The 26,636-nt window shown below is 45.3% G+C and overlaps 17 non-coding genes across 17 annotated transcripts; all 17 read left to right on the top strand.

Moving 5' to 3' along the window:
- The first annotated feature begins 571 nt into the window (after nt 1-571).
- TRNAL-AAG (transfer RNA leucine (anticodon AAG)) lies at nt 572-654 on the top strand. Its single transcript has one exon. It is a non-coding gene; the product is annotated as a tRNA-Leu (tRNA).
- A 1,024-nt stretch (nt 655-1,678) lies between these two features.
- Nucleotides 1,679-1,761, top strand: TRNAL-UAG (transfer RNA leucine (anticodon UAG)). The gene has a single exon. It is a non-coding gene; the product is annotated as a tRNA-Leu (tRNA).
- A 632-nt stretch (nt 1,762-2,393) lies between these two features.
- Nucleotides 2,394-2,476, top strand: TRNAL-CAG (transfer RNA leucine (anticodon CAG)). Its single transcript has one exon. It is a non-coding gene; the product is annotated as a tRNA-Leu (tRNA).
- A 186-nt stretch (nt 2,477-2,662) lies between these two features.
- On the top strand, nt 2,663-2,745 carry TRNAL-AAG (transfer RNA leucine (anticodon AAG)). Its single transcript has one exon. It is a non-coding gene; the product is annotated as a tRNA-Leu (tRNA).
- A 1,024-nt stretch (nt 2,746-3,769) lies between these two features.
- On the top strand, nt 3,770-3,852 carry TRNAL-UAG (transfer RNA leucine (anticodon UAG)). The gene has a single exon. It is a non-coding gene; the product is annotated as a tRNA-Leu (tRNA).
- A 632-nt stretch (nt 3,853-4,484) lies between these two features.
- TRNAL-CAG (transfer RNA leucine (anticodon CAG)) lies at nt 4,485-4,567 on the top strand. Its single transcript has one exon. It is a non-coding gene; the product is annotated as a tRNA-Leu (tRNA).
- Nucleotides 4,568-5,591: 1,024 nt separating this feature from the next.
- On the top strand, nt 5,592-5,674 carry TRNAL-UAG (transfer RNA leucine (anticodon UAG)). Its single transcript has one exon. It is a non-coding gene; the product is annotated as a tRNA-Leu (tRNA).
- A 632-nt stretch (nt 5,675-6,306) lies between these two features.
- TRNAL-CAG (transfer RNA leucine (anticodon CAG)) lies at nt 6,307-6,389 on the top strand. The gene has a single exon. It is a non-coding gene; the product is annotated as a tRNA-Leu (tRNA).
- Nucleotides 6,390-7,683: 1,294 nt separating this feature from the next.
- On the top strand, nt 7,684-7,766 carry TRNAL-UAG (transfer RNA leucine (anticodon UAG)). The gene has a single exon. It is a non-coding gene; the product is annotated as a tRNA-Leu (tRNA).
- A 2,007-nt stretch (nt 7,767-9,773) lies between these two features.
- On the top strand, nt 9,774-9,856 carry TRNAL-UAG (transfer RNA leucine (anticodon UAG)). The gene has a single exon. It is a non-coding gene; the product is annotated as a tRNA-Leu (tRNA).
- Nucleotides 9,857-10,488: 632 nt separating this feature from the next.
- On the top strand, nt 10,489-10,571 carry TRNAL-CAG (transfer RNA leucine (anticodon CAG)). The gene has a single exon. It is a non-coding gene; the product is annotated as a tRNA-Leu (tRNA).
- Nucleotides 10,572-10,757: 186 nt separating this feature from the next.
- Nucleotides 10,758-10,840, top strand: TRNAL-AAG (transfer RNA leucine (anticodon AAG)). The gene has a single exon. It is a non-coding gene; the product is annotated as a tRNA-Leu (tRNA).
- Nucleotides 10,841-11,865: 1,025 nt separating this feature from the next.
- On the top strand, nt 11,866-11,948 carry TRNAL-UAG (transfer RNA leucine (anticodon UAG)). The gene has a single exon. It is a non-coding gene; the product is annotated as a tRNA-Leu (tRNA).
- A 2,009-nt stretch (nt 11,949-13,957) lies between these two features.
- Nucleotides 13,958-14,040, top strand: TRNAL-UAG (transfer RNA leucine (anticodon UAG)). The gene has a single exon. It is a non-coding gene; the product is annotated as a tRNA-Leu (tRNA).
- A 632-nt stretch (nt 14,041-14,672) lies between these two features.
- On the top strand, nt 14,673-14,755 carry TRNAL-CAG (transfer RNA leucine (anticodon CAG)). Its single transcript has one exon. It is a non-coding gene; the product is annotated as a tRNA-Leu (tRNA).
- A 2,007-nt stretch (nt 14,756-16,762) lies between these two features.
- On the top strand, nt 16,763-16,845 carry TRNAL-CAG (transfer RNA leucine (anticodon CAG)). The gene has a single exon. It is a non-coding gene; the product is annotated as a tRNA-Leu (tRNA).
- Nucleotides 16,846-17,030: 185 nt separating this feature from the next.
- Nucleotides 17,031-17,113, top strand: TRNAL-AAG (transfer RNA leucine (anticodon AAG)). Its single transcript has one exon. It is a non-coding gene; the product is annotated as a tRNA-Leu (tRNA).
- The last annotated feature ends 9,523 nt before the right edge of the window (nt 17,114-26,636 follow it).

The raw sequence follows: 26,636 nt of genomic DNA, 5'->3' as shown, positions 1-26,636 counted from the left end.
AAATTTGCATACTCCACCCTATGTTGTGACTTTGAGATCCCTTGTTGAAATTGCTTTAGCCAGCCAAGAGGTGGCTATTGTCTCAATTTCAAAGCAGCTTTGAGCCGTTCAAGTGGCTGGTGAATAGCACTTTCTCTTTGTTCGCCTCAAAGTTCTAAAGAGTTCTCCATAGGTCCTGCTCTGTACAGATTGTTCAAAGATCTGTTGGAAGTGCATATAATAGGATAAATAAATTGAGGGCATTCCTTTTCAGTACCTCACCTGCATGGCTGTCTGGCCTCTGGAAGATGCTGGGAAAGCAAGTCAGGATGGCCGAGTGGTCTAAGGCGCTGCGTTCAGGTCGCAGTCTCCTCTGGAGGTGTGGCTTCAAATCCCACTTCTGACAGTCCTGTGTTTACTCTACTTTTTTTCTTGAGAAAAATGATCATTTCCCTCGCAGTGGCTTATAGGATTGTCTTCTTGGAAGAATGTAGTGAGTTTTTTTCTTGCTCTAGCCACTATTGGCCTAAGCTCTGTGCATTTTTTGGTTCCTAATATCTTTCTCACCCTTTAGATGAAAAAGCAGCATGGGGTCAGGATGGCCGAGTGGTCTAAGGCGCTGCATTAAGGCCGCAGTCTCTCCTGGAGGCGTGGGTTCGAATCCCACTTCTGACAAAACTTGAATTCCATTTTCTCTCTCAGTTCTTTTAGAATCTCAGCTAAAAATTGGCAATGTAAATAATATCTGAATAAGTACCAAACTTCAGTTTCAACTGCAAATGCATTTGCCCTATTCTATCTTTAACGTTAATGTAATATTCTTCTAGCACTCGTGGTGTTTTATATTTCTTTTGTGGGGTACTTTAAAAATCTTTTTTATGAAAGAAGTGGGTTACATTAAGTCTTGTGATGTTTTAGGTTTCCAATAAGGAGGTTTTAAATTTTATGTCACGTCATTTTCAGATGCTTCATTCAAGAGATGTTTCCACTATAGAATGCAGAGCAAGGGCAAAAATACAAGTGATAGAGCGAGTGAGTGAGAAGGAGTGTTGTGGAAGGAGAGAATGAAACAAAGACAGAGTGAGTGAACGGCAGGGAGGCATAGAAGAGGAGTCTAGTAGTGAAGGAGACCTGCTTTTCCCTGCTCTTGACCTCCCACCCATCCCCAAACAACCACAAACATACCTTCTGTGCAAAGTTGGTATGCAGAATTTCACGCCTCAGCAAGTGAGGGTGAGTCCCAGGCCAGGGGCTAAAGAGCAAAAGAGTACCTGTGCTCAGACTTTCCCTGCTAGGGATAGTTTATCTGGAACAAGGCCTACTCTCTTGTATCCAGCAAGGATCTAGAAATCCTGCATGAATCTGCAAGGCACATTGGCAGCATAAATTTGCATAAACTGCCCCACCTATTGCCTTCCTACTTCCTGTGCTGTAGTTGTTTGTGTAGAGAGAGAGGTCGCAGGCAAGGAAATGTTGTGAGTCGGATACAGGACCCTAAATAGCTGGTGAGAGGTATGTGGTGTTCTAAAAGCATGAAAACTGTATACCTGTGAAATAAAGTGCTTTCGTATGTGTTCTTCTGTGTTTATTGTCCTGTGCATAAAGTTGCACCTTGTGTTTGAAGGTTTAAATTATTTCAGGCTTGCATGGAGGTAGACGTTTCTGAGTAACTTTTATTCATTTCTTAAAAGCCTATACTGTCAGGATGGCCGAGAGGTCTAAGGTGCTGTGTTTAGGCCACAGTCTCCATTGGAGGCGTGGGTTCGAATCCCACTTTTGACATGCCTTTTGGAGATTTAATCTCCTTTATCAGGTTAACATCTGATGGAAGTTGCATCTGTTGGTCTTCACCTGGCACGTTATTCCGTTCTCCTCTTGTCAAGAGAGATGGGGTTTCTCATATATTTAGGTTCTATAACGTCTTGCTGACAAAGCGCAATCCTTACCAAATGAGCATAGGACCCATGTAAGAGGTCATCTGGAAGAGTCATGCTCTTGTATGCCCTGGCCAGACGGGCCCTGCAAATTTGGAAGAATGCCATGCATCTGGTAGACAACTGGACTCCAGCACACTTACAGCAATTTCCTTAGGGCTTTGATCAGGGGCTGCTTAAATTTGCATACTCCACCCTATGTTGTGACTTTGAGATCCCTTGTTGAAATTGCTTTAGCCAGCCAAGAGGTGGCTATTGTCTCAATTTCAAAGCAGCTTTGAGCCGTTCAAGTGGCTGGTGAATAGCACTTTCTCTTTGTTCGCCTCAAAGTTCTAAAGAGTTCTCCATAGGTCCTGCTCTGTACAGATTGTTCAAAGATCTGTTGGAAGTGCATATAATAGGATAAATTAATTGAGGGCATTCCTTTTCAGTACCTCACCTGCATGGCTGTCTGGCCTCTGGAAGATGCTGGGAAAGCAAGTCAGGATGGCCGAGTGGTCTAAGGCACTGCGTTCAGGTCGCAGTCTCCTCTGGAGGCGTGGGTTCAAATCCCACTTCTGACAGTGCTGTGTTTACTCTAATTTTTTTCTTGAGAAATATGATCATTTCCCTCGCAGTGGCTTATAGGATTGTCTTCTTGAAAGAGTGCAGTGAGTTTTTTTCTTGCTCTAGCCACTATTGGCCTAAGCTCTGTGCATTTTTTGGTTTCTAATATCTTTCTCACCCTTTAGATGAAAAAGCAGCATGGGGTCAGGATGGCCGAGTGGTCTAAGGCGCTGCGTTAAGGCCGCAGTCTCTCCTGGAGGCGTGGGTTCAAATCCCACTTCTGACAAAACTTGAATTCCATTTTCTCTCTCAGTTCCTTTAGAATCTCAGCTAAAAATTGCCAATGTAAATAATATCTGAATAAGTACCAAACTTCAGTTTCAACTGCAAATGCATTTGCCCTATTCTATCTTTAACGTTAATGTAATATTCTTCTAGCACTCGTGGTGTTTTATATTTGTTTTGTGGGGTACTTTAAAAATCTTTTTTATGAAAGAAATGGGTTACATTAAGTCTTGTGATGTTTTAGGTTTCCAATAAGGAGGTTTTAAATTTTATGTAACGTCATTTTCAGATGCTTCATTCAAGAGATGTTTTCACTATAGAATGCAGAGCAAGGGCAAAAATACAAGTGATAGAGCGAGTGAGTGAGAAGGAGTGTTGTGGAAGGAGAGAATGAAACAAAGACAGAGTGAGTGAACGGCAGGGAGGCATAGAAGAGGAGTCTAGTAGTGAAGGAGACCTGCTTTTCCCTGCTCTTGACCTCCCACCCATCCCCAAACAACCACAAACATACCTTCTGTGCAAAGTTGGTATGCAGAATTTCACGCCTCAGCAAGTGAGGGTGAGTCCCAGGCCAGGGGCTAAAGAGCAAAAGAGTGCCTGTGCTCAGACTTTCCCTGCTAGGGATAGTTTATCTGGAACAAGGCCTACTCTCTTGTATCCAGCAAGGATCTAGAAATCCTGCATGAATCTGCAAGGCACATTGGCAGCATAAATTTGCATAAACTGCCCCACCTATTGCCTTCCTACTTCCTGTGCTGTAGTTGTTTGTGTAGAGAGAGAGGTCGCAGGCAAGGAAATGTTGTGAGTCGGATACAGGACCCTAAATAGCTGGTGAGAGGTATGTGGTGTTCTAAAAGCATGAAAACTGTATACCTGTGAAATAAAGTGCTTTCGTATGTGTTCTTCTGTGTTTATTGTCCTGTGCATAAAGTTGCACCTTGTGTTTGAAGGTTTAAATTATTTCAGGCTTGCATGGAGGTAGACATTTCTGAGTAACTTTTATTCATTTCTTAAAAGCCTATACTGTCAGGATGGCCGAGAGGTCTAAGGTGCTGTGTTTAGGCCACAGTCTCCTTTGGAGGCGTGGGTTCGAATCCCACTTCTGACATGCCTTTTGGAGATTTAATCTCCTTTATCAGGTTAACATCTGATGGAAGTTGCATCTGTTGGTCTTCACTTGGCACGTTATTCCGTTCTCCTCTTGTCAAGAGAGATGGGGTTTCTCATATATTTAGGTTCTATAACGTCTTGCTGACAAAGCGCAATCCTTACCAAATGAGCATAGGACCCATGCAAGAGGTCATCTGGAAGAGTCATGCTCTTGTATGCCCTGGCCAGACGGGCCCTGCAAATTTGGAAGAATGCCATTCATCTGGTAGACAACTGGACTCCAGCACACTTACAGCAATTTCCTCAGGGCTTTGATCAGGGGCTGCTTAAATTTGCATACTCCACCCTATGTTGTGACTTTGAGATCCCTTGTTAAAATTGCTTTAGCCAGCCAAGAGGTGGCTATTGTCTCAATTTCAAAGCAGCTTTGAGCCGTTCAAGTGGCTGGTGAACAGCACTTTCTCTTTGTTCGCCTCAAAGTTCTAAAGAGTTCTCCATAGGTCCTGCTCTGTACAGATTGTTCAAAGATCTGTTGGAAGTGCATATAATAGGATAAATAAATTGAGGGCATTGCTTTTCAGTACCTCACCTGCATGGCTGTCTGGCCTCTGGAAGATGCTGGGAAAGCAAGTCAGGATGGCCGAGTGGTCTAAGGCGCTGCGTTCAGGTCGCAGTCTCCTCTGGAGGCGTGGGTTCAAATCCCACTTCTGACAAAACTTGAATTCCATTTTCTCTCTCAGTTCCTTTAGAATCTCAGCTAAAAATTGGCAATGTAAATAATATCTGAATAAGTACCAAACTTCAGTTTCAACTGCAAATGCATTTGCCCTATTCTATCTTTAACGTTAATGTAATATTCTTCTAGCACTCGTGGTGTTTTATTTTTGTTTTGTGGGGTACTTTAAAAATCTTTTTTATGAAAGAAATGGGTTACATTAAGTCTTGTGATGTTTTAGGTTTCCAATAAGGAGGTTTTAAATGTTATGTCACGTCATTTTCAGATGCTTCATTCAAGAGCTGTTTCCACTATAGAATGCAGAGCAAGGGCAAAAATACAAGTGATAGAGCGAGTGAGTGAGAAGGAGTGTTGTGGAAGGAGAGAATGAAACAAAGACAGAGTGAGTGAATGGCAGGGAGGCATAGAAGAGGAGTCTAGTAGTGAAGGAGACCTGCTTTTCCCTGCTCTTGACCTCCCACCCATCCCCAAACGACCACAAACATACCTTCTGTGCAAAGTTGGTATGCAGCATTTCACGCCTCAGCAAGTGAGGGTGAGTCCCAGGCCAGGGGCTAAAGAGCAAAAGAGTGCCTGTGCTCAGACTTTCCCTGCTAGGGATAGTTTATCTGGAACAAGTCCTTCTCTCTTGTATCCAGCAAGGATCTAGAAATCCTGCATGAATCTGCAAGGCACATTGGCAGCATAAATTTGCATAAACTGCCCCACCTATTGCCTTCCTACTTCCTGTGCTGTAGTTGTTTGTGTAGAGAGAGAGGTCGCAGGCAAGGAAATGTTGTGAGTCGGATACAGGACCCTAAATAGCTGGTGAGAGGTATGTGGTGTTCTAAAAGCATGAAAACTGTATACCTGTGAAATAAAGTGCTGTCGTATGTGTTCTTCTGTGTTTATTGTCCTGTGCATAAAGTTGCACCTTGTGTTTGAAGGTTTAAATTATTTCAGGCTTGCATGGAGGTAGACGTTTCTGAGTAACTTTTATTCATTTCTTAAAAGCCTATACTGTCAGGATGGCCGAGAGGTCTAAGGTGCTGTGTTTAGGCCACAGTCTCCTTTGGAGGCGTGGGTTCGAATCCCACTTCTGACATGCCTTTTGGAGATTTAATCTCCTTTATCAGGTTAACATCTGATGGAAGTTGCATCTGTTGGTCTTCACCTGGCACGTTATTCCGTTCTCCTCTTGTCAAGAGAGATGGGGTTTCTCATATATTTAGGTTCTATAACGTCTTGCTGACAAAGCGCAATCCTTACCAAATGAGCATAGGACCCATGTAAGAGGTCATCTGGAAGAGTCATGCTCTTGTATGCCCTGGCCAGACGGGCCCTGCAAATTTGGAAGAATGCCATGCATCTGGTAGACAACTGGACTCCAGCACACTTACAGCAATTTCCTTAGGGCTTTGATCAGGGGCTGCTTAAATTTGCATACTCCACCCTATGTTGTGACTTTGAGATCCCTTGTTGAAATTGCTTTAGCCAGCCAAGAGGTGGCTATTGTCTCAATTTCAAAGCAGCTTTGAGCCGTTCAAGTGGCTGGTGAATAGCACTTTCTCTTTGTTCGCCTCAAAGTTCTAAAGAGTTCTCCATAGGTCCTGCTCTGTACAGATTGTTCAAAGATCTGTTGGAAGTGCATATAATAGGATAAATAAATTGAGGGCATTCCTTTTCAGTACCTCACCTGCATGGCTGTCTGGCCTCTGGAAGATGCTGGGAAAGCAAGTCAGGATGGCCGAGTGGTCTAAGGCGCTGCGTTCAGGTCGCAGTCTCTTCTGGAGGCGTGGGTTCAAATCCCACTTCTGACAGTCCTGTGTTTACTCTAATTTTTTTCTTGAGAAATGTGATCATTTCCCTCGCAGTGGCTTATAGGATTGTCTTCTTGGAAGAGTGCAGTGAGTTTTTTTCTTGCTCTAGCCACTATTGGCCTAAGCTCTGTGCATTTTTTGGTTCCTAATATCTTTCTCACCCTTTAGATGAAAAAGTAGCATGGGGTCAGGATGGCCGAGTGGTCTAAGGCGCTGCGTTAAGGCCGCAGACTCTCCTGGAGGCGTGTGTTCGAATCCCACTTCTGACAAAACTTGAATTCCATTTTCTCTCTCAGTTCCTTTAGAATCTCAGCTAAAAATTGGCAATGTAAATAATATCTGAATAAGTACCAAACTTCAGTTTCAACTGCAAATGCATTTACCCTATTCTATCTTTAACGTTAATGTAATATTCTTCTAGCACTCGTGGTGTTTTATATTTGTTTTGTGGGGTACTTTAAAAATCTTTTTTATGAAAGAAATGGGTTACATTAAGTCTTGTGATGTTTTAGGTTTCCAATAAGGAGGTTTTAAATTTTATGTCACGTCATTTTCAGATGCTTCATTGAAGAGATGTTTCCACTATAGAATGCAGAGCAAGGGCAAAAATACAAGTGATAGAGCGAGTGAGTGAGAAGGAGTGTTGTGGAAGGAGAGAATGAAACAAAGACAGAGTGAGTGAATGGCAGGGAGGCATAGAAGAGGAGTCTAGTAGTGAAGGAGACCTGCTTTTTCCTGCTCTTGACCTCCCACCCATCCCCCAAACAACCACAAACATACCTTCTGTGCAAAGTTGGTATGCAGAATTTCACGCCTCAGCAAGTGAGGGTGAGTCCCAGGCCAGGGGCTAAAGAGCAAAAGAGTGCCTGTGCTCAGACTTTCCCTGCTAGGGATAGTTTATCTGGAACAAGGCCTACTCTCTTGTATCCAGCAAGGATCTAGAAATCCTGCATGAATCTGCAAGGCACATTGGCAGCATAAATTTGCATAAACTGCCCCACCTATTGCCTTCCTACTTCCTGTGCTGTAGTTGTTTGTGTAGAGAGAGAGGTCGCAGGCAAGGAAATGTTGTGAGTCGGATACAGGACCCTAAATAGCTGGTGAGAGGTATGTGGTGTTCTAAAAGCATGAAAACTGTATACCTGTGAAATAAAGTGCTTTCGTATGTGTTCTTCTGTGTTTATTGTCCTGTGCATAAAGTTGCACCTTGTGTTTGAAGGTTTAAATTATTTCAGGCTTGCATGGAGGTAGACGTTTCTGAGTAACTTTTATTCATTTCTTAAAATCCTATACTGTCAGGATGGCCGAGAGGTCTAAGGCACTGTGTTTAGGCCACAGTCTCCTTTGGAGGCGTGGGTTCGAATCCCACTTCTGACATGCCTTTTGGAGATTTAATCTCCTTTATCAGGTTAACATCTGATGGAAGTTGCATCTGTTGGTCTTCACTTGGCACGTTATTCCATTCTCCTCTTGTCAAGAGAGATGGGGTTTCTCATATATTTAGGTTCTATAACGTCTTGCTGACAAAGCGCAATCCTTACCAAATGAGCATAGGACCCATGTAAGAGGTCATCTGGAAGAGTCATGCTCTTGTATGCCCTGGCCAGACGGGCCCTGCAAATTTGGAAGAATGCCATTCATCTGGTAGAAAACTGGACTCCAGCACACTTACAGCAATTTCCTCAGGGCTTTGATCAGGGGCTGCTTAAATTTGCATACTCCACCCTATGTTGTGACTTTGAGATCCCTTGTTGAAATTGCTTTAGCCAGCCAAGAGGTGGCTATTGTCTCAATTTCAAAGCAGCTTTGAGCCGTTCAAGTGGCTGGTGAATAGCACTTTCTCTTTGTTCGCCTCAAAGTTCTAAAGAGTTCTCCATAGGTCCTGCTCTGTACAGATTGTTCAAAGATCTGTTGGAAGTGCATATAATAGGATAAATAAATTGAGGGCATTCCTTTTCAGTACCTCACCTGCATGGCTGTCTGGCCTCTGGAAGATGTTGGGAAAGCAAGTCAGGATGGCCGAGTGGTCTAAGGCGCTGCGTTCAGGTCGCAGTCTCCTCTGGAGGTGTGGGTTCAAATCCCACTTCTGAAAGTCCTGTGTTTACTATACTTTTTTCTTGAGAAATATGATCATTTCCCTCGCAGTGGCTTATAGGATTGTCTTCTTGGAAGAGTGCAGTGAGTTTTTTTCTTGCTCTAGCCACTATTGGCCTAAGCTCTGTGCATTTTTTGGTTCCTAATATATTTCTCACCCTTTAGATGAGAAAGCAGACTGGGGTCAGGATGGCCGAGTGGTCGAAGGCCCTGCGTTAAGGCCGCAGTCTCTCCTGGAGGCATGGGTTCAAATCCCACTTCTGACAAAACTTGAATTCCATTTTCTCTCTCAGTTCCTTTAGAATCTCAGCTAAAAATTGGCAATGTAAATAATATCTGAATAAGTACCAAACTTCAGTTTCAACTGCAAATGCATTTGCCCTATTATATCTTTAACGTTAATGTAATATTCTACTAGCACTCGTGGTGTTTTATATTTGTTTTGTGGGGTACTTTAAAAATCTTTTTTATGAAAGAAATGGGTTACATTAAGTCTTGTGATGTTTTAGGTTTCCAATAAGGAGGTTTTAAATTTTATGTCACGTCATTTTCAGATGCTTCGTTCAAGAGCTGTTTCCACTATAGAATGCAGAGCAAGGGCAAAAATACAAGTGATAGAGCAAGTGAGTGAGAAGGAGTGTTGTGGAAGGAGAGAATGAAACAAAGACAGAGTGAGTGAATGGCAGGGAGGCATAGAAGAGGAGTCTAGTAGTGAAGGAGACCTGCTTTTCCCTGCTCTTGACCTCCCACCCATCCCCAAACGACCACAAACATACCTTCTGTGCAAAGTTGGTATGCAGAATTTCACGCCTCAGCAAGTGAGGGTGAGTCCCAGGCCAGGGGCTAAAGAGCAAAAGAGTGCCTGTGCTCAGACTTTCCCTGCTAGGGATAGTTTATCTGGAACAAGGCCTACTCTCTTGTATCCAGCAAGGATCTAGAAATCCTGCATGAATCTGCAAGGCACATTGGCAGCATAAATTTGCATAAACTGCCCCACCTATTGCCCTCCTACTTCCTGTGCTGTAGTTGTTTGTGTAGAGAGAGAGGTCGCAGGCAAGGAAATGTTGTGAGTCGGATACAGGACCCTAAATAGCTGGTGAGAGGTATGTGGTGTTCTAAAAGCATGAAAACTGTATACCTGTGAAATAAAGTGCTTTCATATGTGTTCTTCTGTGTTTATTGTCCTGTGCATAAAGTTGCACCTTGTGTTTGAAGGTTTAAATTATTTCAGGCTTGCATGGAGGTAGACGTTTCTGAGTAACTTTTATTCATTTCTTAAAAGCCTATACTGTCAGGATGGCCGAGAGGTCTAAGGCGCTGTGTTTAGGCCACAGTCTCCTTTGGAGGCGTGGGTTCGAATCCCACTTCTGACATGCCTTTTGGAGATTTAATCTCCTTTATCAGGTTAACATCTGATGGAAGTTGCATCTGTTGGTCTTCACTTGGCACGTTATTCCGTTCTCCTCTTGTCAAGAGAGATGGGGTTTCTCATATATTTAGGTTCTATAACGTCTTGCTGACAAAGCGCAATCCTTACCAAATGAGCATAGGACCCATGTAAGAGGTCATCTGGAAGAGTCATGCTCTTGTATGCCCTGGCCAGACGGGCCCTGCAAATTTGGAAGAATGCCATTCATCTGGTAGACAACTGGACTCCAGCACACTTACAGCAATTTCCTCAGGGCTTTGATCAGGGGCTGCTTAAATTTGCATACTCCACCCTATGTTGTGACTTTGAGATCCCTTGTTGAAATTGCTTTAGCCAGCCAAGAGGTGGCTATTGTCTCAATTTCAAAGCAGCTTTGAGCCGTTCAAGTGGCTGGTGAATAGCACTTTCTCTTTGTTCGCCTCAAAGTTCTAAAGAGTTCTCCATAGGTCCTGCTCTGTACAGATTGTTCAAAGATCTGTTGGAAGTGCATATAATAGGATAAATAACTTGAGGGCATTCCTTTTCAGTACCTCACCTGCATGGCTGTCTGGCCTCTGGAAGATGCTGGGAAAGCAAGTCAGGATGGCCGAGTGGTCTAAGGCGCTGCGTTCAGGTCGCAGTCTCCTCTGGAGGTGTGGGTTCAAATCCCACTTCTGACAGTCCTGTGTTTACTCTACTTTTTTTCTTGAGAAATATGATCATTTCCCTCGCAGTGGCTTATAGGATTGTCTTCTTGGAAGAGTGCAGTGAGTTTTTTTCTTGCTCTAGCCACTATTGGCCTAAGCGCTGTGCATTTTTTGGTTCCTAATATATTTCTCACCCTTTAGATGAAAAAGCAGCATGGGGTCAGGATGGCCGAGTGGTCTAAGGCGCTGCGTTAAGGCCGCAGTCTCTATTGGAGGCGTGGGTTCGAATCCCACTTCTGACAAAACTTGAGTTCCTTTTTCTCTCTCAGTTCCTTTAGAATCTCAGCTAAAAATTGGCAATGTAAATAATATCTGAATAAGTACCAAACTTCAGTTTCAACTGCAAATGCATTTGCCCTATTCTATCTTTAACGTTAATGTAATATTCTTCTAGCACTCGTGGTGTTTTATATTTGTTTTGTGGGGATACTTTAAAAATCTTTTTTATGAAAGAAATGGGTTACATTAAGTCTTGTGATGTTTTAGGTTTCCAATAAGGAGGTTTTAAATTTTATGTCACGTCATTTTCAGATGCTTCATTCAAGAGATGTTTCCACTATAGAATGCAGAGCAAGGGCAAAAATACAAGTGATAGAGCGAGTGAGTGAGAAGGAGTGTTGTGGAAGGAGAGAATGAAACAAAGACAGAGTGAGTGAATGGCAGGGAGGCATAGAAGAGGAGTCTAGTAGTGAAGGAGACCTGCTTTTCCCTGCTCTTGACCTCCCACCCATCCCCAAACAACCACAAACATACCTTCTGTGCAAAGTTGGTATGCAGAATTTCACGCCTCAGCAAGTGAGGGTGAGTCCCAGGCCAGGGGCTAAAGAGCAAAAGAGTGCCTGTGCTCAGACTTTCCCTGCTAGGGATAGTTTATCTGGAACAAGTCCTTCTCTCTTGTATCCAGCAAGGATCTAGAAATCCTGCATGAATCTGCAAGGCACATTGGCAGCATAAATTTGCATAAACTGCCCCACCTATTGCCTTCCTACTTCCTGTGCTGTAGTTGTTTGTGTAGAGAGAGAGGTCGCAGGCAAGGAAATGTTGTGAGTCGGATACAGGACCCTGAATAGCTGGTGAGAGGTATGTGGTGTTCTAAAAGCATGAAAACTGTATACCTGTGAAATAAAGTGCTTTCGTATGTGTTCTTCTGTGTTTATTGTCCTGTGCATAAAGTTGCACCTTGTGTTTGAAGGTTTAAATTATTTCAGGCTTGCATGGAGGTAGACGTTTCTGAGTAACTTTTATTCATTTCTTAAAAGCCTATACTGTCAGGATGGCCGAGAGGTCTAAGGTGCTGTGTTTAGGCCACAGTCTCCTTTGGAGGCGTGGGTTCGAATCCCACTTCTGACATGCCTTTTGGAGATTTAATCTCCTTTATCAGGTTAACATCTGATGGAAGTTGCATCAGTTGGTCTTCACCTGGCACGTTATTCCGTTCTCCTCTTGTCAAGAGAGATGGGGTTTCTCATATATTTAGGTTCTATAACGTCTTGCTGACAAAGCGCAATCCTTACCAAATGAGCATAGGACCCATGTAAGAGGTCATCTGGAAGAGTCATGCTCTTGTATGCCCTGGCCAGACGGGCCCTGCAAATTTGGAAGAATGCCATGCATCTGGTAGACAACTGGACTCCAGCACACTTACAGCAATTTCCTTAGGGCTTTGATCAGGGGCTGCTTAAATTTGCATACTCCACCCTATGTTGTGACTTTGAGATCCCTTGTTGAAATTGCTTTAGCCAGCCAAGAGGTGGCTATTGTCTCAATTTCAAAGCAGCTTTGAGCCGTTCAAGTGGCTGGTGAATAGCACTTTCTCTTTGTTCGCCTCAAAGTTCTAAAGAGTTCTCCATAGGTCCTGCTCTGTACAGATTGTTCAAAGATCTGTTGGAAGTGCATATAATAGGATAAATAAATTGAGGGCATTCCTTTTCAGTACCTCACCTGCATGGCTGTCTGGCCTCTGGAAGATGCTGGGAAAGCAAGTCAGGATGGCCGAGTGGTCTAAGGCGCAGGCGTTCAGGTCGCAGTCTCCTCTGGAGGTGGGGGTTCAAATCCCACTTCTGACAGTCCTGTGTTTACTCTAATTTTTTTCTTGAGAAATATGATCATTTCCCTCGCAGTGGCTTATAGGATTGTCTTCTTGGAAGAGTGCAGTGAGTTTTTTTCTTGCTCTAGCCACTATTGGCCTAAGCTCTGTGCATTTTTTGGTTCCTAATATATTTCTCACCCTTTAGGTGAAAAAGCAGCATGGGATCAGGATGGCCGAGTGGTCTAAGGCGCTGTGTTAAGGCCGCAGTCTCTACTGGAGGCGTGGTTTCAAATCCCACTTCTGACAAAACTTGAATTCCATTTTCTCTCTCAGTTCCTTTAGAATCTCAGCTAAAAATTGGCAATGTAAATAATATCTGAATAAGTACCAAACTTCAGTTTCAACTGCAAATGCATTTGCCCTATTCTATCTTTAACGTTAATGTAATATTCTTCTAGCACTCGTGGTGTTTTATATTTGTTTTGTGGGGTACTTTAAAAATCTTTTTTATGAAAGAAATGGGTTACATTAAGTCTTGTGATGTTTTAGGTTTCCAATAAGGAGGTTTTAAATTTTATGTCACGTCATTTTCAGATGCTTCATTCAAGAGATGTTTCCACTATAGAATGCAGAGCAAGGGCAAAAATACAAGTGATAGAGCGAGTGAGCGAGAAGGAGTGTTGTGGAAGGAGAGAATGAAACAAAGACAGAGTGAGTGAACGGCAGGGAGGCATAGAAGAGGAGTCTAGTAGTGAAGGAGACCTGCTTTTCCCTGCTCTTGACCTCCCACCCATCCCCAAACAACCACAAACATACCTTCTGTGCAAAGTTGGTATGCAGAATTTCACGCCTCAGCAACTGAGGGTGAGTCCCAGGCCAGGGGCTAAAGAGCAAAAGAGTGCCTGTGCTCAGACTTTCCCTGCTAGGGATAGTTTATCTGGAACAAGGCCTACTCTCTTGTATCCAGCAAGGATCTAGAAATCCTGCATGAATCTGCAAGGCACATTGGCAGCATAAATTTGCATAAACTGCCCCACCTATTGCCTTCCTACTTCCTGTGCTGTAGTTGTTTGTGTAGAGAGAGAGGTCGCAGGCAAGGAAATGTTGTGAGTCGGATACAGGACCCTAAATAGCTGGTGAGAGGTATGTGGTGTTCTAAAAGCATGAAAACTGTATACCTGTGAAATAAAGTGCTTTCGTATGTGTTCTTCTGTGTTTATTGTCCTGTGCATAAAGTTGCACCTTGTGTTTGAAGGTTTAAATTATTTCAGGCTTGCATGGAGGTAGACGTTTCTGAGTAACTTTTATTCATTTCTTAAAAGCCTATACTGTCAGGATGGCCGAGAGGTCTAAGGCGCTTTGTTTAGGCCGCAGTCTCCTTTGGAGGCGTGGGTTCGAATCCCACTTCTGACATGCCTTTTGGAGATTTAATCTCCTTTATCAGGTTAACATCTGATGGAAGTTGCATCTGTTGGTCTTCACCTGGCACGTTATTCCGTTCTCCTCTTGTCAAGAGAGATGGGGTTTCTCATATATTTAGGTTCTATAACGTCTTGCTGACAAAGCGCAATCCTTACCAAATGAGCATAGGACCCATGTAAGAGGTCATCTGGAAGAGTCATGCTCTTGTATGCCCTGGCCAGACGGGCCCTGCAAATTTGGAAGAATGCCATTCATCTGGTAGACAACTGGACTCCAGCACACTTACAGCAATTTCCTTAGGGCTTTGATCAGGGGCTGCTTAAATTTGCATACTCCACCCTATGTTGTGACTTTGAGATCCTTTGTTGAAATTGGTTTAGCCAGCCAAGAGGTGGCTATTGTCTCAATTTCAAAGCAGCTTTGAGCCGTTCAAGTGGCTGGTGAATAGCACTTTCTCTTTGTTCGCCTCAAAGTTCTAAAGAGTTCTCCATAGGTCCTGCTCTGTACAGATTGTTCAAAGATCTGTTGGAAGTGCATATAATAGGATACATAAATTGAGGGCATTCCTTTTCAGTACCTCACCTGCATGGCTGTTTGGCCTCTGGTAGATGCTGGGAAAGAAAGTCAGGATGGCCGAGTGGTCTAAGGCGCTGCGTTCAGGTCGCAGTCTCCTCTGGAGGCGTGGGTTCAAATCCCACTTCTGACAGTCCTGTGTTTACTCTACTTTTTTTCTTGAGAAATATGATCATTTCCCTCGCAGTGGCTTATAGGATTGTCTTCTTGGAAGAGTGCAGTGAGTTTTTTTCTTGCTCTAGCCACTATTGGCCTAAGCTCTGTGCATTTTTTGGTTCCTAATATCTTTCTCACCCTTTAGATGATAAAGCAGCATGGGGTCAGGATGCCGAGTGGTCTAAGGCGCTGCGTTAAGGCCGCAGTCTCTCCTGGAGGCGTGGGTTTGAATCCAACTTCTGACAAAACTTGAATTCCATTTTCTCTCTCAGTTCCTTTAGAATCTCAGCTAAAAATTGGCAATGTAAATAATATCTGAATAAGTACCAAACTTCAGTTTCAACTGCAAATGCATTTGCCCTATTCTATCTTTAACGTTAATGTAATATTCTTCTAGCACTCGTGGTGTTTTATATTTGATTTGTGGGGTACTTTAAAAATCTTTTTTATGAAAGAAATGGGTTACATTAAGTCTTGTGATGTTTTAGGTTTCCAATAAGGAGGTTTTAAATTTTATGTCACGTCATTTTCAGATGCTTCATTCAAGAGATGTTTCCACTATAGAATGCAGAGCAAGGGCAAAAATACAAGTGATAGAGCGAGTGAGTGAGAAGGAGTGTTGTGGAAGGAGAGAATGAAACAAAGACAGAGTGAGTGAATGGCAGGGAGGCATAGAAGAGGAGTCTAGTAGTGAAGGAGACCTGCTTTTCCCTGCTCTTGACCTCCCACCCATCCCCAAACAACCACAAACATACCTTCTGTGCAAAGTTGGTATGCAGAATTTCACGCCTCAGCAAGTGAGGGTGAGTCCCAGGCCAGGGGCTAAAGAGCAAAAGAGTGCCTGTGCTCAGACTTTCCCTGCTAGGGATAGTTTATCTGGAACAAGTCCTTCTTTCTTGTATCCAGCAAGGATCTAGAAATCCTGCATGAATCTGCAAGGCACATTGGCAGCATAAATTTGCATAAACTGCCCCACCTATTGCCTTTCTACTTTCTGTGCTGTAGTTGTTTGTGTAGAGAGAGAGGTCGCAGGCAAGGAAATGTTGTGAGTCGGATACAGGACCCTAAATAGCTGGTGAGAGGTATGTTGTGTTCTAAAAGCATGAAAACTGTATACCTGTGAAATAAAGTGCTGTCGTATGTGTTCTTCTGTGTTTATTGTCCTGTGCATAAAGTTGCACCTTGTGTTTGAAGGTTTAAATTATTTCAGGCTTGCATGGAGGTAGACGTTTCTGAGTAACTTTTATTCATTTCTTAAAAGCCTATACTGTCAGGATGGCTGAGAGGACTAAGGCGCTGTGTTTAGGCCACCGTCTCCTTTGGAGGCGTGGGTTCGAATCCCACTTCTGACATGCCTTTTGGAGATTTAATCTCCTTTATCAGGTTAACATCTGATGGAAGTTGCATCTGTTGGTCTTCACCTGGCACGTTATTCCGTTCTCCTCTTGTCAAGAGAGATGGGGTTTCTCATATATTTAGGTTCTATAACGTCTTGCTGACAAAGCGCAATCCTTACCAAATGAGCATAGGACCCATGTAAGAGGTCATCTGGAAGAGTCATGCTCTTGTATGCCCTGGCCAGACGGGCCCTGCAAATTTGGAAGAATGCCATGCATCTGGTAGACAACTGGACTCCAGCACACTTACAGCAATTTCCTTAGGGCTTTGATCAGGGGCTGCTTAAATTTGCATACTCCACCCTATGTTGTGACTTTGAGATCCTTTGTTGAAATTGCTTTAGCCAGCCAAGAGGTGGCTATTGTCTCAATTTCAAAGCAGCTTTGAGCCGTTCAAGTGGCTGGTGAATAGCACTTTCTCTTTGTTCGCCTCAAAGTTCTAAAGAGTTCTCCATAGGTCCTGCTCTGTACAGATTGTTCAAAGATCTGTTGGAAGTGCATATAATAGGACAAATAAATTGAGGGCATTCCTTTTCAGTACCTCAACTGCATGGCTGTTTGGCCTCTGGTAGATGCTGGGAAAGCAAGTCAGGATGGCCGAGTGGTCTAAGGCGCTGCGTTCAGGTTGCAGTCTCCTCTGGAGGCGTGGGTTCAAATCCCACTTCTGACAGTCCTGTGTTTACTCTACTTTTTTCTTGAGAAATATGATCATTTCCCTCGCAGTGGCTTATAGGATTGTCTTCTTGGAAGAGTGCAGTGAGTTTTTTTCTTGCTCTAGCCACTATTGGCCTAAGCTCTGTGCATTTTTTGGTTCCTAATATCTTTCTCACCCTTTAGATGAAAAAGCAGCATGGGGTCAGGATGGCCGAGTGGTCTAAGGCGCTGCGTTAAGGCCGCAGTCTCTCCTGGAGGCGTGGGTTCGAATCCCACTTCTGACAAAACTTGAATTCCATTTTCTCTCTCAGTTCCTTTAGAATCTCAGCTAAAAATTGGCAATGTAAATAATATCTGAATAAGTACCAAACTTCAGTTTCAACTGCAAATGCATTTGCCCTATTCTATCTTTAACGTTAATGTAATATTCTTCTAGCACTCGTGGTGTTTTATATTTGTTTTGTGGGGTACTTTAAAAATCTTTTTTATGAAAGAAATGGGTTACATTAAGTCTTGTGATGTTTTAGGTTTCCAATAAGGAGGTTTTAAATTTTATGTCACGTCATTTTCAGATGCTTCATTCAAGAGATGTTTCCACTATAGAATGCAGAGCAAGGGCAAAAATACAAGTGATAGAGCGAGTGAGTGAGAAGGAGTGTTGTGGAAGGAGAGAATGAAACAAAGACAGAGTGAGTGAATGGCAGGGTGGCATAGAAGAGGAGTCTAGTAGTGAAGGAGACCTGCTTTTCCCTGCTCTTGACCTCCCACCCATCCCCAAACAACCACAAACATACCTTCTGTGCAAAGTTGGTATGCAGAATTTCACGCCTCAGCAAGTGAGGGTGAGTCCCAGGCCAGGGGCTAAAGAGCAAAAGAGTGCCTGTGCTCAGACTTTCCCTGCTAGGGATAGTTTATCTGGAACAAGGCCTACTCTCTTGTATCCAGCAAGGATCTAGAAATCCTGCATGAATCTGCAAGGCACATTGGCAGCATAAATTTGCATAAACTGCCCCACCTATTGCCTTCCTACTTCCTGTGCTGTAGTTGTTTGTGTAGAGAGAGAGGTCGCAGGCAAGGAAATGTTGTGAGTCGGGTACAGGACCCTAAATAGCTGGTGAGAGGTGTTAAACGGTAGCGGCAGTTTCAGTCGATAACCTTTCAAATATTGCCCGGCGGTAATCGCCTCTTATACCATTCGATGTTAAACCAATAAAGAGGCAGGCGCCGGAGACTGGAAGGCAGGAAACAAAGTTTTATTCCGTCGGAGCAGAACACATCAGATCAGACAGCAAGGTATCGTCACGAGGTGCTCTAACTGCATCTCTGAGGCCTGGCCTCTTATACACAGGTTTATGACTTTATTGCAGGTTTATCATACATGGCACATTCTTGAGATCACTTTGATGAATGAAAGAACGTCTTCAGAATCCTTGGCTCAGATCCGATCCCACGCATAGCTACAGTAGAAGTTCCCACCCCACCCGCAGTAGGAGATGGCTATCACACAGCAGGATATTCCGCCAATTCCCGGGGGGTGTGTGTGACCGGTCGGGTCTCAGGGGGTGGGGGGCCTTGATCTACTGTAATCCCTTTGATGTGGGGCGTTTTCCTTACAGTAGGGACAATAAACTGCATCCACAGGGCTAGGTGATGGCCTGGGATCGGTTCGGACAATGGGGCGCAGAAGAAGGGGGCTATCAAAGAGATGCATGACCATGTATGGGATGTCGGTCAGGCGTGGGATGCGGTTCCATGGCAGGGTCGCGCAGAAGGAGAGGGTTTATGGCCCGTGTATGAGAGAGCGGGGGTGGCCGGAGCGCGGGGGATGCTTGCAGCGCCAGGGGAACGCGCTGGCGATCGACAATGAGCGGGGAGAGAGAGTGGGGTGCCTAAAATGGCGGCCGTGCGTTCGCTGTGCGTGGCGCTGGGGAGAGGCAAGATGGCGCAGATAATGTTCAGTTATAAGCTAAATTTCCACAGTCCTCCCTTTTAACATATCTCGCCAGCTTGCATGGCCGACATTCACCTTCGTTAACCCTTTAGCTATAATATCGTGAATGTTTTTCATGCATTCCTTAAAAGTACAGAGTTTTTAGGACAGACAGGAGCAATCTGACACATTTGTACATAGTTACATACAGTTGATAAAGCAGGCGAGGAGGTAGTACATACAAAATTGCATCAGCTGTGCCGCATGTCAGGCCCAGGGATAGGAGGAGGGGAGCTTGTTTGAGCACAAACATGATACTGTAAAGTAAAAAAAATGTCTCTGGCAAAACAAGGGATATTTCATACATTACTTAAGGCCCAGACTTCGTGTGGATCAAAAATAGTCAGTATAGTCGTGTGTATGGCTGGTGTTGTATGAATGTCATTATACAAAGTTAGATTTTCTTAACTTCTCAGTGTATAGTCGGAAGTGACTGACGCAGCATCATGAAAACTCGATAGGAAGATAGTTAATATAAAAAGGTGGTTGGGAGAGGAATTCAACTTAACATGAGTTACAGTCATGGGAGGGAGTTCTTCTTTCCAGTGTCCTATTATAGAGAGCCATCACTGGTAAGCTCTTTTTGTTCTTCTTCTTGTGTTGGCACTGTTGAGCACCGGCGGTGGAGCTAAGGTCCAGCTCAAATCCAATTTCTCACGTGGCGGGGTGTGACCATTCGCTGTTCTCTGATCACAGTCCTGTTCCCTAACACAGTTCATCATAGGTGCTTTGAGACGTGGTATCCGCTTTTTGTTCTTCTGTAGTTAAGTCAAATTCAAAATCCATATAAAAGAGAGAGAGAGAGAAGGGGTGTGGCGTGCTTCGGGATGCCGGGGGAAGAGGGGGTGGAGTGGGGTCGGATCAAAAAGCGGACCAAGGGGGGCAGAATCTTCCAGCACTGGGCCCATCAATCGGGCCCGACGGGTTGGGACTTCAGGCACGCTGGTCAGCGAGCAGGGGGCCTCGAGATAGCCCTTCGTTCTATCGCTTATCATGCTGATAATGGTGCCTCGTCTCACGCCCTTTTTGCTTCGTTGCTTCCCGTTTGGTCGATGCCATAGATGTTCCATGGTCCGCAGCCAGGCTGTGCGTCACGTCCGACCCCTCTCTTCCGATGGCCGCAGGTTATCTTTGAATGAGTACAAGAAACAAAATCTTAGAGAGTTGGCAGGGAAGACATTTACACACTTCATCCTCTCTCCCAACCACCGAGTAATTGGGGAAATGCTTTTATCGGTTGTTGTATGATTCGTGTTTATTAACTGTTATGTCAGTGTGTGTTACTAGTTTATTAATCATTGCTGTGGTGCAGGTTTCTGTGGGTGTTTCTGTCCATCGTCTGGCTTGCTAGGTGTCGATTCCTGTGCCTTATAATCGTTGCAGGAAGCCTGACATCTGTCAACCTTCTGGTCTATATTAAAAAAATTCGAACCGGCTTCTCCGGTAGAGGCTCGTTCATCTCAACACAAGCTCTGTTAATACACATTTTCCTCCGAGGACTGCTAGGTTTATGAAAGAAAAGTACGAGGTGCTGCTGTCATGGGTTCACAGGTATCTATTTCGGGGAGGGACATAAGCTAAACATTTTTCTTGCTGGAGACAATAGGTAACCCTCATCAGCTTAGGCAATGTACCTTTAGAGAACAAAGTCATCAGTTGTTTTGCTCGAAATACTCTGGGACGGCTAGTACAGAGCTGGGGTGATTCTGGGAGGACGGGTGTTTGGACATTCTAGTTCGGGACACTTGGGCGGGGGCAGTTCTGGGCGGTGGAGATGGTGTCGTTGAGGCTCTAAGAACGCAAACCACTGACATATAGTCCCCGTGATGAGGGCCAAATTGGGAGACATCAGTCGTCTTACCTGTCCTTTCTTTCTCAGCCAATTAAGTTCAACATTTGCAGAAAGGAGAGGTAGTAACGTGGTAAAGTACGGTCGTTTTTGTTTCTGTCAATTTGTTCGAACACCGCCGTGTTTGAGGCCAATTATACACAGACTGAGGAGGTATGTGTCGTGTAATTTATTCAAAAAGAAAGAGGGCAAGGAAGCCTTCAGTGAGGGAGGGAGAGAGAGAGGGAGAGAGAGAGAGAGAGAGAGAGAGAGAGAGAGAGAGAGGGGGAGGGAGAGAGAGAGAGAGAGAGAGAGAGAGAGAGAGAGACGTGCGCATCAAGTTGGCTATTTGGCATACGTACGACACAAAACGAGAGAGAGAGAGAGACATGTGTATGATAATAGGCTACTTGGTGCACACACAACATGGCGTAGCATGGGTCAGTTCGATGTAAGAAAACACAAGCGGGGGAAAGACATGAATTCGGTGATCACGTACACACAAATACCGGATAGGGTGTGACAGTACATGCATCAAGCGCAGAAACTTAAGACGGAGACTCAGGGCTACGTTGAGTATGGGGACCTCTCCTTTCCTGTCCTCTTTCCTATGTATGCTGCGTGTTTTCAGTATTTTTGTAGTTTATCTTGGGGAGGGGTGTTGGACCTTTTTCTCCCCTCCCTTTGATCGATGGACGAGCACTTCAATCATACGATGACGCTCTCTTCATGCGACCCAAGCATGAAATGCATACACATTCATACCGCATAATCGTAGCACACACGCACAATCATACCATACAGCTTTTCATGTTCCCAATGGTGGTCTGCACTTTGCGCATTATCCCACAACGTTTGTCTATGTTTTTCCCTATATTGAACATGGTGCGGTCCATGTCCACTCCATTCTTCAGTCGGAACTTCGTTGTGACCTATAGAGAGGGAAAAGAGGGGAGGGGATGTGCAGTATTCAAAGTACCTTAGCGCGCGTAGACACGAAAAAGTTCTACTTACCGCGTACCAGGCTAGTCGCAGGAGTGGGTAGTACCACAGACCTATTATTCTTTTCTTCCGAGACAAAGATGCTCTATTTCATTCATCTCCTAAATTTGGGTTCCCTGGTCGTACATGTATTTCTCAATCGGTCGTATGTTATGGTGCAAGATACCATACCTTGCATTCGGCATACACCTTAAGCTATAGTCGACCATTTTCTAACAACTCTTGGAAAAAGACAGGTGTGACGGGTACAAATTCCGTTAGTCAAAAAGATTCAGGCAAATGGGGTCTGCATTATCTGTTTTCTATTGATTGGGAGTAACAATCATTTATTCAAAAGAAAAACCTTTACCAACCTAGATGATTTGTCATGACACTGATTCCGTAATTCCTTTAAAAAGCCCTTTATTTAAAACAACGTCAGTATACAAAATACGGGCCTACAACCGTTCAGGCCGGCCACGGTGTGAGAGGCGTCTCGGCGCCATTTTGGGGCGAGGTCGGGTGGGTCTAGTGCACAGTCTAAGTCTTTCCACTAACTAGCTGCTGGACCAGAATCTTTTTCGGTAGTTCGAGAACTTTTGTTAGCGTCAGCTTACGTCAGCATGACGTCACCACGATCTCGCAGCGATGCCGTGATCCATCCTCAGGGCGGGACAGCAGGCAGGTCTCGCTGTCGCCGCCTTGAATCAGTCTCTTTCATGGCATCCGGCGGAGGCAAGGTGGTTGTCGCCCGGGGCAAAGAACAATGGCGGCGGCTTGCCCTCACCGGAAGTCCGCGGGAGTCGAGTGCCAATGACTCCCGCAGACTCTGCAAAGCTGAGGGGGCGTTTTGTCAAGGGTGGGGCCCACGCCCAAGCAGACAAGCTTCCGAGTCCAGAACCGTCTCACGGTGGGCTAGGCCTGGATCCGAAGAACCGACCGTCAGAGTCCAAAGGCAGCAGCAGCAGCAGCTCTTCGTTACAGCCACCGGGGTGGGTCCCCCGATCATTCTGCTGCTGGGACCCACCTCTCGAGTCAAACGTTAATGGCAATATTGGTGCAGAAAGGAACCCGCGCCTGGGCGGCTGTCCGGCAGGCAAGACGTAAATGGCTGTCTTGCTGCAGCTGGTCGGTGAGTGCAGGGGCGCTCACTCATCTGGGCGGCGAGTGAAATGGCTGGGTGCAACTCGGCTGGCCGGCGAGTGAAATGGCTGCGTGCAACTCGGCTGGTCGGTGAAAGAGACGGTTGGGGTGCAACTCGGCTGGTCGGTGAAAGAGACGGTTGGGGTGCCCTCATCTGCTGGCGAGCCTCCACCTGGGGAGGTGGGGGAGGTCCGTCCGCGTCGCTTCCCCCCGCCAGGGCACCCTCCGTTATTGAAGGAAGAAGAGAATGGGAAGATCTGCACGACGTGGCAGACCCACCTCGGCGTTGCCAGGGTCTTGGCGCCGCGTGTGGCTTCCGGACTATTCGCACAGTTGTCCGCCACTGATGTCAATGGATTTTTGCATGGCTTTTATAGCCCAAGGCCGACTAAGAGGACCGCCCAAAACAGGCCAATGTTGCAATTTCGAGGGAGGAGAGGCGAGGACGGTGTCACGTGGACGTAAATGCTTTTGGGATGCAGGTCGCAGCAGACTGTCATGTAAATAGTTGTTTAAAACGTGTTTTAACCTGTTCACCTCGTCGGAATGTTGTTATATCTATAAGTTATTAAAATGTTTAATCATACTACTTTGTTGGAGTGTTGTACATATTTGCAATCTAGTTACAGTGTAATCGGAAAATGGCATAGTCCAATTGTGCGTGATCCTAGTCAAGTTCGGTGACGTCGATGGTGGGTATCAACAGGCTTCCGGTTGTGTGGGATTTCGGTCGTTTTTACTGGGCGGGGTGGGTGGTAGGGCAGACATGTTTAGGCAGCGAGAGCGATGGAGCCGGGCTACCTCGTGGCCGTCTTGACCGTGAGCTTGGCTCCTTCCCTTAGTTCCATATATCCCACAAAGGGCTATTTCCTAGCGTTTTTTTAGTTTTGTAGGGTCAAAAAAAAGGATCCTACCAGTGGCCACTGACTCTCGGGGTCCCCCTTTGTATATTTTATGCCATAGCTTGCCATAAACTACGGCGATTAGTTCGTATTTAGTGAACATGTCCTTATTAGGGGTGCCTTCCAGAGGAGCCGGATGGTTCACCTCTAATAAGCGGTCCGGGCAGAACCAACTACCAATCAGTGGGGAGAAGATAGGCATGACGGGTTTCAACGGGGACAAAAGTCAGCACTACCTATCTTTTCACTGCTTGCAAAGACTAGACAGAATATCTCTATTCCTCGTTATTTGTAAGCAGAGAATACCTCCAAAAGAACCAATATCGAACAGCTAGTGTTCGGACAATCAATCAATCAATGGGGAGATAAAGATAGGCACGACGGGTTTCAACGGGGACAAAAGTCTGCGTTACCTACCCGTCACTATTTGCAAAGACTAGACAGAATATTTCTATTCTACGTTATTTGCAAACAGAAAATATCTCAAAGAGCACTATTCTTCAAAACAATCAATGTTCGGACAATCAATCAGTGGGGAGATAAAGATAGGCACGACGGGTTACAACGGGGACAAAAGTCTGCGTTACCTACCCTTCACTATCTGCAAAGGGAGAGAGAGAGAGAGTATTTCTACTCCTCCCCGTTTGTAGACAGCGAATATCTCAAAGAGAACAATCAATAAGCAATACTAGTATTTCAATCAATCAATCAATCGTTTCGCAATTTGTCGTGTTTCACGACCTTACCCGGACCGCGTGGACAGTTTCTCGTCTTCCGCCTCCAGCGCCCGATCGTCCTCTACTCTCCGTATTTGCCGCGACACTCCTGATGGTTCCCAGTCAGGACCGTAGATCACTCGAGAGAGGTCTGCTCGGAACCAGTGAAGTTCGGATGATCGGCTGCCAGACGAGGGTCTATCGGGCAGGAGCTCTCCCGATCGTTGCAGTCGTTCACTCTATCGTCGGGACCTCTCCCACTGGATCCACGTGTCGCTGATGGGCCCCACGCTTGGGACGCCAATTGTTAAACGGTAGCGGCAGTTTCAGTCGATAACCTTTCAAGTATTGCCCGGCGGTAATCGCCTCTTATACCATTCGATGTTAAACCAATAAAGAGGCAGGCGCCGGAGACTGGAAGGCAGGAAACAAAGTTTTATTCCGTCGGAGCAGAACACATCAGATCAGACAGCAAGGTATCGTCACGAGGTGCTCTAACCACATCTCTGAGGCCTAGCCTCTTATACACAGGTTTATGACTTTATTGCAGGTTTATTATACATGGCACATTCTTGAGATCACTTTGATGAATGAAAGAATGTCTTCAGAATCCTTGGCTCAGATCCGATCCCACGCACAGCTACAGTAGAAGTTCCCACCCCACCCGCAGTAGGAGATGGCTATCACACAGCAGGATATTCCGCCAATTCCCGGGGGGTGTGTGTGACCGGTCGGGTCTCAGGGGGTGGGGGGCCTTGATCTACTGTAATCCCTTTGATGTGGGGCGTTTTCCTTACAGTAGGGACAATAAACTGCATCCGCAGGGCTAGGTGATGGCCTGGGATCGGTTCGGACAATGGGGCGCAGAGGAAGGGGGCTATCAAAGAGATGCATGACCATGTATGGGATGTCGGTCAGGCGTGGGATGCGGTTCCATGGCAGGGTCGCGCAGAAGGAGAGGGTTTATGGCCCGTGTATGAGAGAGCGGAGGTGGCCGGCGCGCGGGGGATGCTTGCTGCGCCAGGGGAACGCGCTGGCGATCGACAATGAGCGGGGAGAGAGAGTGGGGTGCCTAAAATGGCGGCCGTGCGTTCGCTGTGCGTGGCGCTGGGGAGAGGCAAGATGGCGCAGATAATGTTCAGTTATAAGCTAAATTTCCACAGAGGTATGTGGTGTTCTAAAAGCATGAAAACTGTATACCTGTGAAATAAAGTGCTTTCGTATGTGTTCTTCTGTGTTTATTGTCCTGTGCATAAAGTTGCACCTTGTGTTTGAAGGTTTAAATTATTTCAGGCTTGCATGGAGGTAGACGTTTCTGAGTAACTTTTATTCATTTCTTAAAAGCCTATACTGTCAGGATGGCCGAGAGGTCTAAGGTGCTGTGTTTAGGCCACAGTCTCCTTTGGAGGCGTGGGTTTGAATCCCACTTCTGACATACCTTTTGGAGATTTAATCTCCTTTATCAGGTTAACATCTGATGGAAGTTGCATCTGTTGGTCTTCACCTGGCACGTTATTCCGTTCTCCTCTTGTCAAGAGAGATGGGGTTTCTCATATATTTAGGTTCTATAACGTCTTGCTGACAAAGCGCAATCCTTACCAAATGAGCATAGGACCCATGTAAGAGGTCATCTGGAAGAGTCATGCTCTTGTATGCCCTGGCCAGACGGGCCCTGCAAATTTGGAAGAATGCCATGCATCTGGTAGACAACTGGACTCCAGCACACTTACAGCAATTTCCTTAGGGCTTTAATCAGGGGCTGCTTAAATTTGCATACTCCACCCTATGTTGTGACTTTGAGATCCTTTGTTGAAATTGCTTTAGCCAGCCAAGAGGTGGCTATTGTCTCAATTTCAAAGCAGCTTTGAGCCGTTCAAGTGGCTGGTGAATAGCACTTTCTCTTTGTTCGCCTCAAAGTTCTAAAGAGTTCTCCATAGGTCCTGCTCTGTACAGATTGTTCAAAGATCTGTTGGAAGTGCATATAATAGGATAAATAAATTGAGGGCATTCCTTTTCAGTACCTCACCTGCATGGCTGTTTGGCCTCTGGTAGACGCTGGGAAAGCAAGTCTGGATGGCCGAGTGGTCTGAGGCGCTGCGTTCAGGTCGCAGTCTCCTCTGGAGACGTGGGTTCAAATCCCACTTCTGACAGTCCTGTGTTTACTCTACTTTTTTTCTTGAGAAATATGATCATTTCCCTCGCAGTGGCTTATAGGATTGTCTTCTTGGAAGAGTGCAGTGAGTTTTG

This window comes from Triturus cristatus, chromosome 6, assembly GCF_964204655.1.
Source record: "Triturus cristatus chromosome 6, aTriCri1.1, whole genome shotgun sequence".
Classification (NCBI taxonomy): domain Eukaryota; kingdom Metazoa; phylum Chordata; class Amphibia; order Caudata; family Salamandridae; genus Triturus; species Triturus cristatus.
This window is presented reverse-complemented; position numbering and strand designations above follow the sequence as displayed.